This window comes from Phoca vitulina, unplaced genomic scaffold (assembly GCF_004348235.1).
Source record: "Phoca vitulina isolate PV1807 unplaced genomic scaffold, GSC_HSeal_1.0 scaffold3, whole genome shotgun sequence".
Taxonomy (NCBI): Eukaryota; Metazoa; Chordata; class Mammalia; order Carnivora; family Phocidae; genus Phoca; species Phoca vitulina.
The window spans coordinates 69,792,030-69,806,241 of record NW_022589706.1 but is presented as its reverse complement, the minus strand read 5'-3'; positions in this window follow the sequence as shown (position 1 = coordinate 69,806,241).

The window sequence follows — 14,212 nt, the reverse complement described above, 5'->3', positions numbered from 1 at the left end:
GGAGATTGGCTTGGCTGAGATGACTGCAGACAGTGAGGAACAACGAAGAAGGGCAGGAACTATCAGGATCAGCCATGTAGCAGGTGTCACCGCAGTTGCCAGTGGCCTACTCTGCATAGGACCCCTGCAACCTTTGCCACTAAGGGCCTCAACAGGCCCCATGGAAGTCACAGATTCCCTGAAGCTTTCAGAGCAGAGGGCTTCCTAGTGTTTGTTGGCATGGACCTCAGCAGCAGCAGAGGGCAAGGGCAGATTTTGGCACTAAGGTAACCAACAGCCATTGCCGTGGAAGCACAACACCCAAAACTTACGGGATGAAGCAAAGCAGTTCCAAGAAGGAAGTTTATTGCAATAAATGCCTACATTAAGAAAAAGAACTGGGGGTGGGGCGGATGTTATTACAGATTATTCTAAAAAGTGCAGAATGCAGAAGGATGACTTTTGTCCAGAGATTTTTTTTTCTGCCATAGGCTATCATTATTTAAGTGTTTACTATGTGTCAGATATTGCTATGCACTTAACATGGATTATCTAATTTAATCTTCATGGATTATCTAATTTAATCATAACCTATGAGGTAGGTGTCTTTACTGTTCCCACTTTATAGATGAAGAAACTGAGAACCAGAGATGCTGAGTAAATTGTCTAAAAGTTCATAGCTGACTAATGGCAGATTTGGTTTTTTTAAACTTTATTATGCAGAATATTTATTTCCTTTGTTGACAATCTTTTTCTTTTCAATCATGTTCACAACTGCAAATGTTTCTAAGTGTGTTTACCTATAGTAAACCAGTGTTTCGAAGTTTGAAATTTTAAAGCAGGCTGGTATAAACTAAAGCTAATGTATTAAAATTGTTGGTCCAAAATAACATAAAATTTAGTAACTTTGGATAATATTATAGAGCACTCAATTTCAATGTGGTCATCTGGAATCATCTTTATAGAAAAGTTGAAACCATTGTACAATGAATACCTGTGTATTTTTGAGCTAGAGCTAATGTAAATATTCGGTGGTTGCATTGTTTTTATTCCTTCTCCTCTCCCCTTCCCTTTTTCTTTCTCTGTCTCCGTAATTTCCATTTTTTTTTTCTGAATCATTTGAGAGTAAGTAGCAGGCATCGTGACAATTTATCCTTAATTAATTCTCCTAAGAATTCACCAAATAATGTTTTTTTTCTAACTTTACTGAGGTATAATTGACAAATAAAATTGTAAGATATTTAAAAAAAAGAAAGAACCCAAACAGCCTAAACTTTATACCTAAGTATCCATTTGTGCATAAATGGATAAGGAAAATGTCATATATATCTATAGATATAGATTTGGAATAGAATATCATTTAGTCATAAGAAAGTAGGATCTCCTGCCATTTTCAAAACACAGATGAATGTTGAGGGCATTATGCTAAGTAAAATAAGACAGAGAATGACAAATACTGTATGATATCACTTATATGTGGAATCTAAAAAAAAACCTAAACTTATAGAAAGAGTAGAATGGTGGTTGCCAGGAACTGGAGGTGGGGGAAATGGATAGATATTAGTTAAAGGGTACAAACTTCCAGTTATAAATACTGGGCATCTAAGGTACAGCATGGTAACTATGGTTAACAATACTGTATTATATGCTTAAAAGTAAGAGTAGAGCTCTAATATCTCACCATAACAACAACAACAAAATGATAATTATGTGAGATGAAGGCTGTGTTAACTAACTTTATGGTGGTAAACACAATACAACTTTCAGTCATAAGAATAAGTTCTGAGAATGTAATGTAGAGCATGGTGACCATAGATAATACTGTATTGTATACTTAATTTTTTAATTTTTAATTTTATTTTATTTTACTTTATTATTTTATTTTATTGTTATGTTAGTCACCATACAATACATCATTAGTTTTTGATGTGGTGATCCACGATCCACTGTTTTCGTATAACACCCAGTGTTCCATGCAGTACATGCCCTCCTTAATACCCATCACCGGGCTAACCCATTCCTCCACCCCCCTCCCCTCTAAAACCCTGTTTGTTTCTCAGAGTCCATAGTCTCTCATGGTTCATCTCTCCCTCGGATTTCCCCCCCTTCATTTTTCCCTTCCTTCTCCCAATGTCCTCCATGCTATTCCTTATGTTCCATAAATAAGTGAAACCATATGATAATTGACTGTCTCTGCTTGACTTATTTCACTTAGCATAATCTCCCCCAGTCCCATCCATGTTGATGTAAAAGTTGGGTATTCATCCTTTCTGATGGCTGAGTAATATTCCATTGTATATGTGGACCACATATTCTTTATCCATTCATCTGTTGAAGGGCATCTCGGCTCTTTCCACAGTTTGGCTATTGTGGACATTGCTGCTATGAACATTGGGGTGCGTTTGGCCCTTCTTTTCACTACATCTGTGTCTTTGGGGTAAATACCCAGTAGTGCAATTGCTGGGTCATAGGGTAGCTCTATTTTTAATTTTTTGAGGAACCTTCACATGGTTTTCCAAAGTGGCTGTACCAACTTGCATTCCCACCAACAGTGTAAGAGGGTTCCCATTTCTCCACAACCTCTCCAACATTTGTTTCTTTCCCTGTCCATTTTTGCCATTCTAACTGGTGTAAGGTGGTATCTCAGTGTGGTTTTGATTTGGATTTCCCTGATGGCTAATGATGATGAACATTTTTTCATGTGTCTGTTAGCCATTTGTATGTCTTCTTCAGAGAAGTGTCTTTTCATATCTTCTGCCCACTTTTTGACTTGATTATTTGTTTTTTGGGTGTTGAGTTTGAGAAGTTCTTTGTAGATCTTGGATACCAGCCCTTTATCTGTAGTGTCATTTGCAAATATCTTCTCCCATTCTGTGGGTTGCCTCTTTGTTTTGTTGACTGTTTCCTTTGCTGTGCAGAAGCTTTTTATCTTGATGAAGTCCCAAAAGTTCATTTTTGCTTTTGTTTCACTAGCTTTTGGAGATGTATCTTAAAAGAAGTTGCTGTGGGCGATGTCAAAGAGGTTACTGCCTATGTTCTCCTCTAGGATTTTGATGGATTCCTGTCTCACATTGAGGTCTTTCATCCACTTTGAGTTTATCTTTGTGAATGGTGTTAGAGAATGGCCGAGTTTCATTCTTCTGCATGTGGCTGTCCAATTTTCCCAGCACCATTTATTGAAGAGACTGTCTTTTTTCCATTGCATGTTTTTTCCTGCTTTGTCAAAGATTATTTGACCATAGAGTTGAGGGTCCATATCTGGGTTCTCTCTTCTGTTCCATTGGTCTGTATGTCTGTTTTTGTGCCAGTACCATGCTGTCTTGGTGATCACGGCTTTGTAATAGAGCTTGAAATCAGGCAACGTGACACCCCCCCACTTTGTTTTTCTTTTTCAACATTTCCTTGGCAATTCGGGGTCTTTTCTGATTCCATACAAATTTTAGGATTGTTTGCTCCAGCACTTTTGAAAAATGTCATTGGAATTTTGATCGGGATGGCATTGAAGGTATAGATTGCTCTGGGTAGCATAGACATTTTAACAATGTTTATTCTTCCGATCCATGAGCATGGAATGTTTTTCCATCTTTTTGTGTCTTCTTCCATTTCTTTCATGAGTGTTCTGTAGTTCTTAGAGTATAGATCCTTTACCTCTTTTGTTAGGTTTATTCCGAGGTTTCTTATGGTTTTTGGTGCTATTGTAAATGGAATCGTTTCTCTAATTTCTCTTTCTATGGTTGCATTGTTAGTGTATAAGAAAGCAACTGATTTCTGTGCATTGATTTTGTATCCTGCCACATTACTGAATTGCTGTATGAGTTCTAGTAATTTGGGGGTGGAGTCTTTTGGGTTTTCCACATAAAGTATCATGTCATCTGCAGAAAGAGAGTTTGACTTCTTTGCCAATTTGAATACCTTTTATTTCTTTTTGTTGTCTGATTGCTGTTGCTAGGACTTCTAGTACTATGTTGAACAATAGTGGCGAGAGTGGGCATCCGTGACATGTTCCTGATCTTAAGGGAAAGGCTCTCAGGTTTTCCCCATTGAGGATGATATTTGCTGTGGGTTTTTCATAGATGGATTTTATGAAATTGAGGAATGTTCCCTCTATCCCTATACTCTGGAGAGTTTTAATCAGGAAAGGATGCTGTATTTTGTCAAATGCTTTTTCTGCATCAATTGAGAGGACCATATGGTTCTTCTCTCTCCTCTTATTAATGTGTTCTATCACATTGATTGATTTGTGAATGTTGAACCACCCTTGCATCCTGGGGATAAATCCCACTTCGTCGTGGTGGATGATCCTTTTAACGTATTGTTGGATCCTATTAGCTAGGATTTTGTTGAGGATTTTGGAATCCATATTCATCAGGGATATCGGTCTGAAATTCTCCTTTTTGATGGAGTCTTTGCCTGGTTTGGGGATTAAGGTAATGCTGGCCTCATAGAATGAGTCTGGAAGTTTTCCTTCTGGTTTCTGTTTTTTGAAACAGCTTCAGGAGAATAGGTATTATTTCTTCTTTGAAGGTTTGGTAGAATTCTCCAGGAAATCCATCAGGCCCTAGACTCTTGTTTTTTGGGAGGTTTTTAATCACTGCTTCAATCTCATTACTGGTTATTGGCCTCTTCAGGTTGTCAATTTCTTCCTGTTTCAGTCTTGGCAGCTTATAGGTTTCCAGGAAGGTATCCATTTAATCCAGGTTGCTCAGTTTATTGGCATATGGTTGTTGATAATAATATCTAATAATTGTTTCTATTTCCTTAGTGTTAGTTGTGATCTCTCCCCTTTCATTCATAATTTTATTAATTTGGGTCCTTTCTCTTTTCCTTTGGATAAGTCTGGCCAGTGGTTTATTGATCTTATTAATTCTTTCAAAGAACCAACTTCTAGTTTTGTTGATCTGATCTACTGTGTTCCTGGTTTCTAATTCATTGATTTCTGCTCTAATTTTAATTATTTCTCTTCTAATGCGTGGCCTAGGTGTCGTTTGTTGCTTTTTCTCTAGTTCTTTAAGGTGTAGAGTTAGTTGGTGAATTCGGGATTTTTCTATTTTTTTGAGTGAGGCTTGGATGGCTATGTATTTCCCCCTTAGGACCGCCTTTGCAGTATCCCATAGATTTTGGACACATGTGTTTTTGTTCTCATTGGTTTCCATGAATTGTTTAAGTTCTTCTTTGATTTCCTGGTTGACCCAAACGTTCTTGAGCAGAGTGGTCTTTAGCTTCCAAGTGTTTGAATTTCTGCCAATTTTTTTCTTGTGATTGAGTTCCAGTTTTAAAGCATTGTGGTCTGAGAATATGCAGGGAATAATCTTAATCTTTTGGTATCGGTTGAGACCTGATTTGTGACCCAGTATGTGGTCTATTCTGGAGAAAGTTCCATGTGCACTTGAGAAGAATGAGTATTCTGTTGTTTTAGTGTGGAATGTTCTGTATATATCTCTGAGGTCCATCTGGTCCAGTGTGTCATTCAAAGCTCTTGTTTCTTTGTTGATTTTCTGCTTAGATGATCTGTCTATTGCTGAGAGTGGAGTATTGAGGTCTCCTACAATTAATCTATTGTTATCAATATGACTGTTTATTTTGGTTAACCGTTGGCTTATGTAGTTGACTGCTCCCATGTTGGGGGCATAGCTATTTAGAATTGTTAGATCTTCTTGTTGGATAGACCCTTTAAGAATGATATAGAGTCCTTCTGTGTCTCTAACTACAGTCTTTAGTTTAAAATCAAATTTGTCTGATACAAGAATTGCTACCCCAGCTTTCTTTTGAGGTCCGTTGGCATGGAAGATGGATCCCCATCCCTTCACTTTCAGTCTGGATGTATCTTTAGGTTCAAAATGAGTCTCTTGTAGACAGCATATGGATGGGTCCTGTCTTTTTATCCAATCTGCAACCCTGTGCCGTTTTATGGGAGCATTTAGGCCATTCACATTGAGAGTGATTATTGAAAGATATGAATTTATTGTCATTATGTTGCCTGTGAAGTCCTTGTTTTTATAGATTGTCCCTGTAAATTTCTGTTGTCTATCTCTCTTAGGGTCTTTCTCCTTTTATAGAACCCCCCCTAATATATCTTGCACGGCCGGCTTAGTGGTCACATATTCTTTCAGTTTCTGCTGGTCTTGGAAGCTCTGCATCTCTCCATCCATTCTGAATGACAGCCTTGCCGGATAAAGTATTCTTGGCTGCATGTTCTTCTCATTTAGTACCCTGAATATGTCTTGCCAGCCCTTTCTGGCTTGCCAGGTCTCTGTGGATAGGTCTGACGTTATTCTGATGTTCCTCACTCTGTATGTAAGGAATCTCTTCCTCCTAACTGCCCTTAAGATGGTTTCCTTGGTTCTAAGATTTGTGAGTTTTACTATTACATGCCGGGGTGTTGGCCTGTTTTCCTTGATCTTGGGAAGGGTCCTCTCTGCCTCTAGGACACGAATGTTTGTTTCATTCCCCAGATTGGGGAAGTTCTCAGCTACTCTTTGCTCAAATATATCTTCTAGTCCTCTCTCTCTCTCCAGCCCCTCCAGGATTCCAATAATTCTGACATTGGAATGCTTCATGGTGTCACTTATTTCTCTGATTCTATTTTCATGGATTCTGAGTTGTTTTTCCCTGGCCTCCTCTTTTCCCTTTTTATCTATTAAATTGTCTTCCAGGTCACTAATTCGTTTTTCTGCCTCACTTACCCTAGCTGTTAGGTTATCTAGATTGGATTGGATCTCATTGATAGCATTTTTAATTTCCGCCAATTCAGCTTTCAATTCTGCCCTTAGAGAATCTATGTTGCCATTAATTGATTGTCTTCACAACTGCTATCCTGAATTCCATCTCCAACATCTTGGTTATATCTGCATCCATTTGTAAATCTGCTTCATAAGTCATAATCTCTGAGTCTTCCCTATTTTGGGGGTTCCTCCTCCTAGTCATTCTGTTGATGGGTGGTTGAGGGAATGTATAGAGTCTGAATTATTGACCACAACCCAAGCAAGATGCACCTGTTTTCTAGGGACCTTAGGGTTGCTGGCCTCTTGTTTTCCCATGCGGTCTTCTGGGGGAGGGGCCTGCCGCACTGTAACTCAGGCAGCCCTGTTTGGGCAGAGTTGCCCTGCCCCCTGTGGCATTGGGTTGGCTCAGTGAAAACCGGTTTTGGGGGGCTTTTGTTCTGTGGTGGCTTTTCGCATCTCTTTGGAGAGTCAGAGCAGAAGAGACAGTTTCCAACCCTCTGCCTCAGAGCAGAGAGATCACAGTCTGTGCTTCAGTGAGCTCTCCAGGCCACAATATCTCCGTTTCTGTCCATGTTGCTATAGCATCCTGGGTTGTGCGCCCCTCAGCAGGGTTCCCAGTCCTCACCTCCAGGTTGGGGCATGTCTCAGCCCTTTGTGCTTCTAAAACCACCAGCTGCCCCCAGTTTGCACGTGCAACCCCACCGCTCTGGGTTTCTATCTTGACGGCTGCCCTAAAGTCCTTTCCCAGCCGCTACCAGTCTGCAAGTGTGTGCCTGGTCCCCAGCGCGGGAGGCTGTCGCTCACCAGCAGTGTAGGATGCCCATGGCCAGGCTCCCTCCTGCTGCCGTTTATCCTCTGATATCTGCCTGCGGAATCATGGCTCCCCGCTTTGTACCTCAAAACCAACCGCCTGCGATATTCTGTTTGTAGAGATCCAGATCTTCTTACATCTCAGGCTGATTTTGTGGGTGCTCAGAGTGGTCTGCTAGATATCCAGCTCAATTCTGGGGACCAGTTGGAATAGGGTCCCCTACTCCTCCGTCATCTTTTCAAAATTCTGTATTGTATACTTTAAATTTGCTAAGAGTGTATGTAGATCTTAAGCATTCTCACTATATACACACAAAAAATGTGACTTTATGAGGTGATGGGTATGTTAATTAACTTCATTGTGGTAATCATTTCACAATGTATATGCATATCACATCACAATGTATACTTTAAATATATGCCATTTTGTCAATTATATCTCAGTAAAGCTGGAAAAATGAAAAACTAAAACAACTCCCACAAGCCATGAGCTTGGGTTAGCATCTCATGAACTTATCTGTTTCTTACTTGGAGTTCTAGAAATTCTGACTTAGTTTTTTGAAATGGGTCTAGAGCTTTTTAAACACTGCTATCAGAAGTCTAGCCCTATGAGGTAGGTGTCTTTACTGTTCCCACTTTATAGATGAAGAAACTGAGAACCAGAGATGCTGAGTAAATTCTTTGCATGAAAAATTAACTTGCATGGTCCTTTTCCATGGATTTCTGACACAGTTCTTTGTTAAAGGTGAAGAATTTTGGCTTGTAGCTAATTGCAGGTGCTTTCAGGGCAGCAGCAGAACAAAACAAAAACTGTCTGCAGGAAACAAAAGATTTAAAAAGGCTGTGGTTAACTTAATATTAATGATTTTCAAAATGGAAAGACTGGTTGAAAATTCATCATAAGAGAAATAAAATGAAAAGAAATGTCGTTGTTTCTATAGAATTCAAAACAAAGTGGATGTACTATTTTACATTCCCACCAGCAACAATGAGATGTCCTGTTGCTCCATATTCTTACCAGTATTTGGTTTTGTTCATGTTTTAGATTTTAGTCATTCTGAGAGGTGCGTGGTGATATTTAATTTTAATTTTAATTATTCCCTAATGACATATAATGTTGAACATCTTTTAATGTGTTTATTTGCTATCTGTGTATCTTCTTTGTTGAGCTGCCCATTTAGATCTTCTGCCTACAATTTCATTGGGTTGTTTTTTTAATGTTGAGTTTTAAGTTCTCTATATTTAGGATACAAATTGTTTTTTTTTTTTAATCAGATATGTTTTATAAATATTTTCTCCAAGTCTGTGGTTTGTCTTTTCATTCTCTTAATAATATCTTTCATAGTGCAGGAGTTTTAGTTTCAATGATGTCCAACTTATTAATTTCTTCTTTCATGGACCATGCTCTTTGTGTTGTATCTAAAAAATTCATCATGAAACCCAAGGTCATCTAGATTTTCTCCTATGTTATCATCTAGATGTTTTATAATTTTACATTTTATATTTGTATCTATAACCCATTTTGAGTTAATTTTTGTGGAAGTGTAAGGTCGGTGTTTAGGTTCATGTTTTTGCAACTAGATGTGTAGTTGTTTTAACTACATGCCAGTTCCATTTATTAAAAAAAATACTTCATTTCTTCATTTGATTGTCTTTCTTCCTTTGTCAAAGATCAGCTAAATATATTTGTTTGGGTCTATTTCTAGTTCTCTATTCTGTTTCATTGATCTATTTTTCTTTTATTTTGCCAATATCACTCTGTCCTGATTACTGTAGCTTTTTTGTGTGTGTCCATATGTATGATTAGTCTTCATTATACTAAAATGTCTTTTTGATAACTAAAAAAGAAAGATTGCTGAGAGAACTAAGAATAACATCTATGTGACAGAATAGTTTTGTATAAACTTGATAAGTACTTATAAAGTGTGGAATGAGAAGAAACTGTTGTCTAGAAATAACTCTAAAAAGATGGAGTCTAAAAAAATGCAGAAATTTACCATAGAAAGGGTCAGCCAAATCTATTTAATTAATTTCAATGTCAAATAACTCTTGAATTTGCATAATGAATTTCCAAAGAACACTATCATATGAATTTCTTAGACACCCTGGAGTTCTAGGGTATCTTCTATAATTAGTACAGAAAGTCAAGTACCAGATGCCCAACTCTATTGAATTGGTTGGTCAAATGACAAAATGTTTAATTCATGGAGTAGTAAGCCAATGTATTATATTAACCAACATTCCTCAGTTGGAAAAAATTTAGTATTTAATCTGTAAAATTAGAATACAAAATTAACACAATGTGAGCATGAGTAAAATGAACAAAAAGAAAGATATAAATACTTGAACATGTTAACAGTGCTATATTGCATAAGGACCTATGTAAGGGACTCCTTTTTTTTTTTCAAACTGTGTAACTTTTTAATTTTCTGTAATAAACACATTTACTTTGTAAGAAGCTTTTTTGAGTGGTATGCCTGGGTGGCGCAGTTGGTTCAACCTCCGATTCCTAGTTTCTGCTCAAGTCATAATCTCAGGAATCGAGCCCCACCTCAGCTCGGAGCTCAGCATGGAGTCCACTTGGGATTCTCTCTCCCCTCTCATCTGTCCCTCCTCCACAAAATAAATAAATAAATAAATAAATAAATAAATAAATAAATAATTTAAATAAAGCTTTATTGAGAAATAATTCATGTACCATAAAATTCACCTAAAGTCTACACTTCAGTGATTTTTAGTGTATTCACAAAGTTGTGTAACCATTGTTACAGTCTAATTTTAGAATACTTTCATCACACCCCAAACAGACCCTGCACCCATTAGCAGTCAGCCACAGTTTCCTCTCTGTCCTGCAACCCTCTCAACCACTAATTGACTCTCTGTCTCTACGTTTGCCTTTTCTACACATTTCATATGAATGAAATCACACAGTATGTGGTATTTTCATGACAGCTTTCCTTCATTTAGAATAATGTGCTCAAAGGTCATTTGTATATCAGCACTTTATTTTTTTATGATCAAATAATATTAGCCATTTAACTTATGCACTCATCTGTTGGTAGACATTGATTCTGCCATTTCAGAAACACTACTCCCTCATATTTACTTTTAAAAACAAAAAGAAAATTATTTTTATTTGTATTTTGCCTGAAAGAAATGCTACATGGACGTTTTTACATGTGCATATGTGTATTGTGATGGCAATGGTGAAAGGGTTCCCTGGGTTAGATGTTAGGGTTAAGAGAGAAGAAAAGCAATATGTAGAACAGTGATTATATGGCTTATAGTTTTTCCAGGGTCTCCACAACCTATCTGTAGACTCATCATTTCTGACAAAATGATGACCATGTACTTAAGTGATAAATTGCTCCTTTCAATAAAAATAACTTACCCTATATAAAGTTTTAAAATTTATTAATGAAATTAATGAAAAATCAATAATTTTGGTGTTAGGTGCAAAATATACATGGCCAAGTATTACATACGAGTGTATTTTATGGTAAGGCTATATAAAAAAATTACCTAGACTCTAATTAAATTGGTAAACATTAAGACAAGGGCATGAATTCATAGTTACCTTAATATGAGCAAAATTGAAATATTCAGATAATGTATTTAAAAATCAGCAAAATTGAAATTCTCAGGTAATAAATAAAAAATACTTTTAAAATTCAAATATATGAAAATTGACTGAAATATTCAGGAAGTTTAGAGGGAATACTTAAGGAAATATCTCAAATTACAACAAAAGACAAGAAGATACAGAATTGGAGGGTCTGTCTGGGAAATCCTATAAAAGTAATTGTACAAAGGAAAAAATAACATAAAAGAATGGGTAAAAAACTTATCAAATAAATAAGAAAATAAGCTTCCGGAATTAGAGGTCTCACAAAACAATCAATTAAATGAAAAAATTCCCATATGATGTTATAATTCATCATGGAATTTCAGAGGGGTGGGGAAATAGAGATTCTTAAAATTACTGAAAAATAAAAACATATCACAAAAAGGACTGGAATTCCCTACAGTAAATCTACACACTAGTGTTTAGTCTTTAAAATTTCTTGCTCCAGATTTCTAAACTAGAATTCTATACTCAATCAAAATATGAGTATGAGGGAGAGAATAATGATATTTTCAGACATGAGATATCTTTATAACTCACTCAATTCACTAGCTACTAGAGGATAAGCTCCACAAAATGATGACTAAACCAAGAAATACGATCATATAGAATTCATAAAACAGAAACTAAAAACACCTTATAGGTAAAGGTGATGCCCTGGATAAACATGAAGAGAAATCCCAGGATGACAGCTAAGCAGCACACCTGGAAAGCAACCAGCCACATTGGAACACTGAAATAGGAGGAAAGTTAGTCTGGAGAGGGAATTTTTTTCAGGAGGCAAAAAAAAAAAAAAAAAAAAAATAAATCACATATTTATAAACATAGTTATATATTTATGAATTATGTGTATTCATATGTAAATGTTTTTTACATATAAATATACATTATATATAAATCTCAACATGGAGAGGAGGTTTATGTTTCTGTTGGTGATGAATGAAAAAGTGGAAAATAAACCAAAAAATATTTAATTGTTCCAGCAAAACTAAAAATTGTATAGCCACTGGTATTTATTTTTTGACTCTTAAATCCTTAGTGGCAGCAAGTTACAATATTGTGTGCCCAAAATCCAATCCTTGAAATTTGGATGCTTCTATATTAGAAGGGAATGAAGAAGGGAGGTGTGAGTATGAGTGGAGAATACAGTATATGAGAGATCTAAATTCTCATGTTCCAATTGTGGAAATGTTATATTCAAAACTCAAACATCAGGAAGTGGCAACAAATGTATATTAGTTACAAATGCAGAGGCATCAGAAGAAGAATCAGTTTGAAACATTACAAATTATTGTCTCCTAAGATTAATAATAGTAAAGTGAATCAGAAGTGGGGCATATAACTTCTGTGTTTTTTTAAAGATGATAAAACTACTTGAATTTCAAGACATGTATTTATTTAATTTAAAGTGGAGTAATTTAAAAATAACTATAGCAAAATATATAGTTTATTTACGTCTATCACCTAAAAGAAAGTGGTGACAGGACTGAGAAGGAATGAATGGCCAGTACTTCTTCTAATCGCAACTTTTATTCCTCAGTGAGGAATCCTGAAGTAAATAAAGACCAAAACTAAGGACAATTTGCTTATGGGAATCTCATGGTTGCAATTTAATAAAGGCATTCTTCCATTTTATTCTCCGTAATCAAATGATCATTCACTGGTTATCTGGTGAATGACTGAAGAACTCCTTTAAAGGGTGAGCAAGGATGCCTTTCTTGACTCTACACATTCTGTTTCCAATGCAGCCGGCATCTTCTAATATAGCCTTTCAAGCTGCTTCATATAGATAGTTTCCATTAATATGTTTCTATTTAGTGCTTTGCAAAAATTAATTGCTACACGAATAATAGGGGTATACATAGGAATGAATTTGCCACATTTGTAGCTATTTCTATCATCATTATACTTTGGCAGTTGTCTGCTTGCAGTGAAAGGAATAGCATTTTATAGCGTCTTTAGTGTCTTTAGTCCACAGATTTAAATGTTTTAGGTGACAATTTTTCCAAAAAGACACTTTTAGGATTCACAGAGAGACACAAATTACTAGAGTGTCAATTATAGTAATGCATTTACATAATAGGTATAAACAGTGTGACATCAGAACACTAGTCTCCTTCTTGTTATTAATAATAGGATGCCAATCAATCTCCATACATATGGGTAGTGGCTCGTGAGGTAGGTAATAAAAATGAACAAACACATAATGCCTATTAACACCTCAAGCACATGAAACAATGTGTATTAGGTCATATTCCAAATAAAGTGAGAACAGGAGCCCAACAATGATAGTCTTTCTTCCTCGACTTTTTCAAAGATACTATAAATAGAGTGTGACACTAATGTTTACAGAGAAGAGATAGCTTGTGGGAGTATTTGGATATTAATTTGCAGAGTGATATCAGATAATGCTCAAATCATTGTGAGGAAAGAATGTGCAAAGGAGCTCTTTAAGGTGATAGTTTATGCCTCTCTTATAAGAAGAGCAATTCTTAATCTGAGGTCCATGGACTCCCAAGGGTCTGTGGATAGGATTCAGGGGTCCATACACAGAAATATGAGAATTATGAATTATGAGACGGAAAAATTAATATATATCACTATAGTATCAGCAGTGCATGTGACATTGTCATTAATAGAAGTCAGATTTTATATATCATAAAGCACTTACTGAAGAAAGTTCGAAATACAGCTTATGTTCATTTATATTTCAAAATTATTGTAGTTATTAGGCATACTAGTGGAACTTATTATTTTAGATATTAATAAAGAAACAATATAACTTGTCTTTAATATTTTTAAAACTATATTTCAATATAATTTGGTTTATATTTAATTCTATGTAGTTTATTCATTTAAAAGCATTGTTCTGAAAGGAGTTCAGACTTTACAAGATCCCTGGAGTGATCCATAGATCAAAAAATGATTATGGTTCTCTGGTTAAATTCCAAGGTAAAAATGTTCTTCTTATGAATTTGAGAATGTTTCAGGATTGACTACTCAGGTAAATGCCAGGAAGTCAGATGTTATTTAGGAACGGCTTTGAGGATTTTTTTCTTTTTCTTTTAGAAATAAG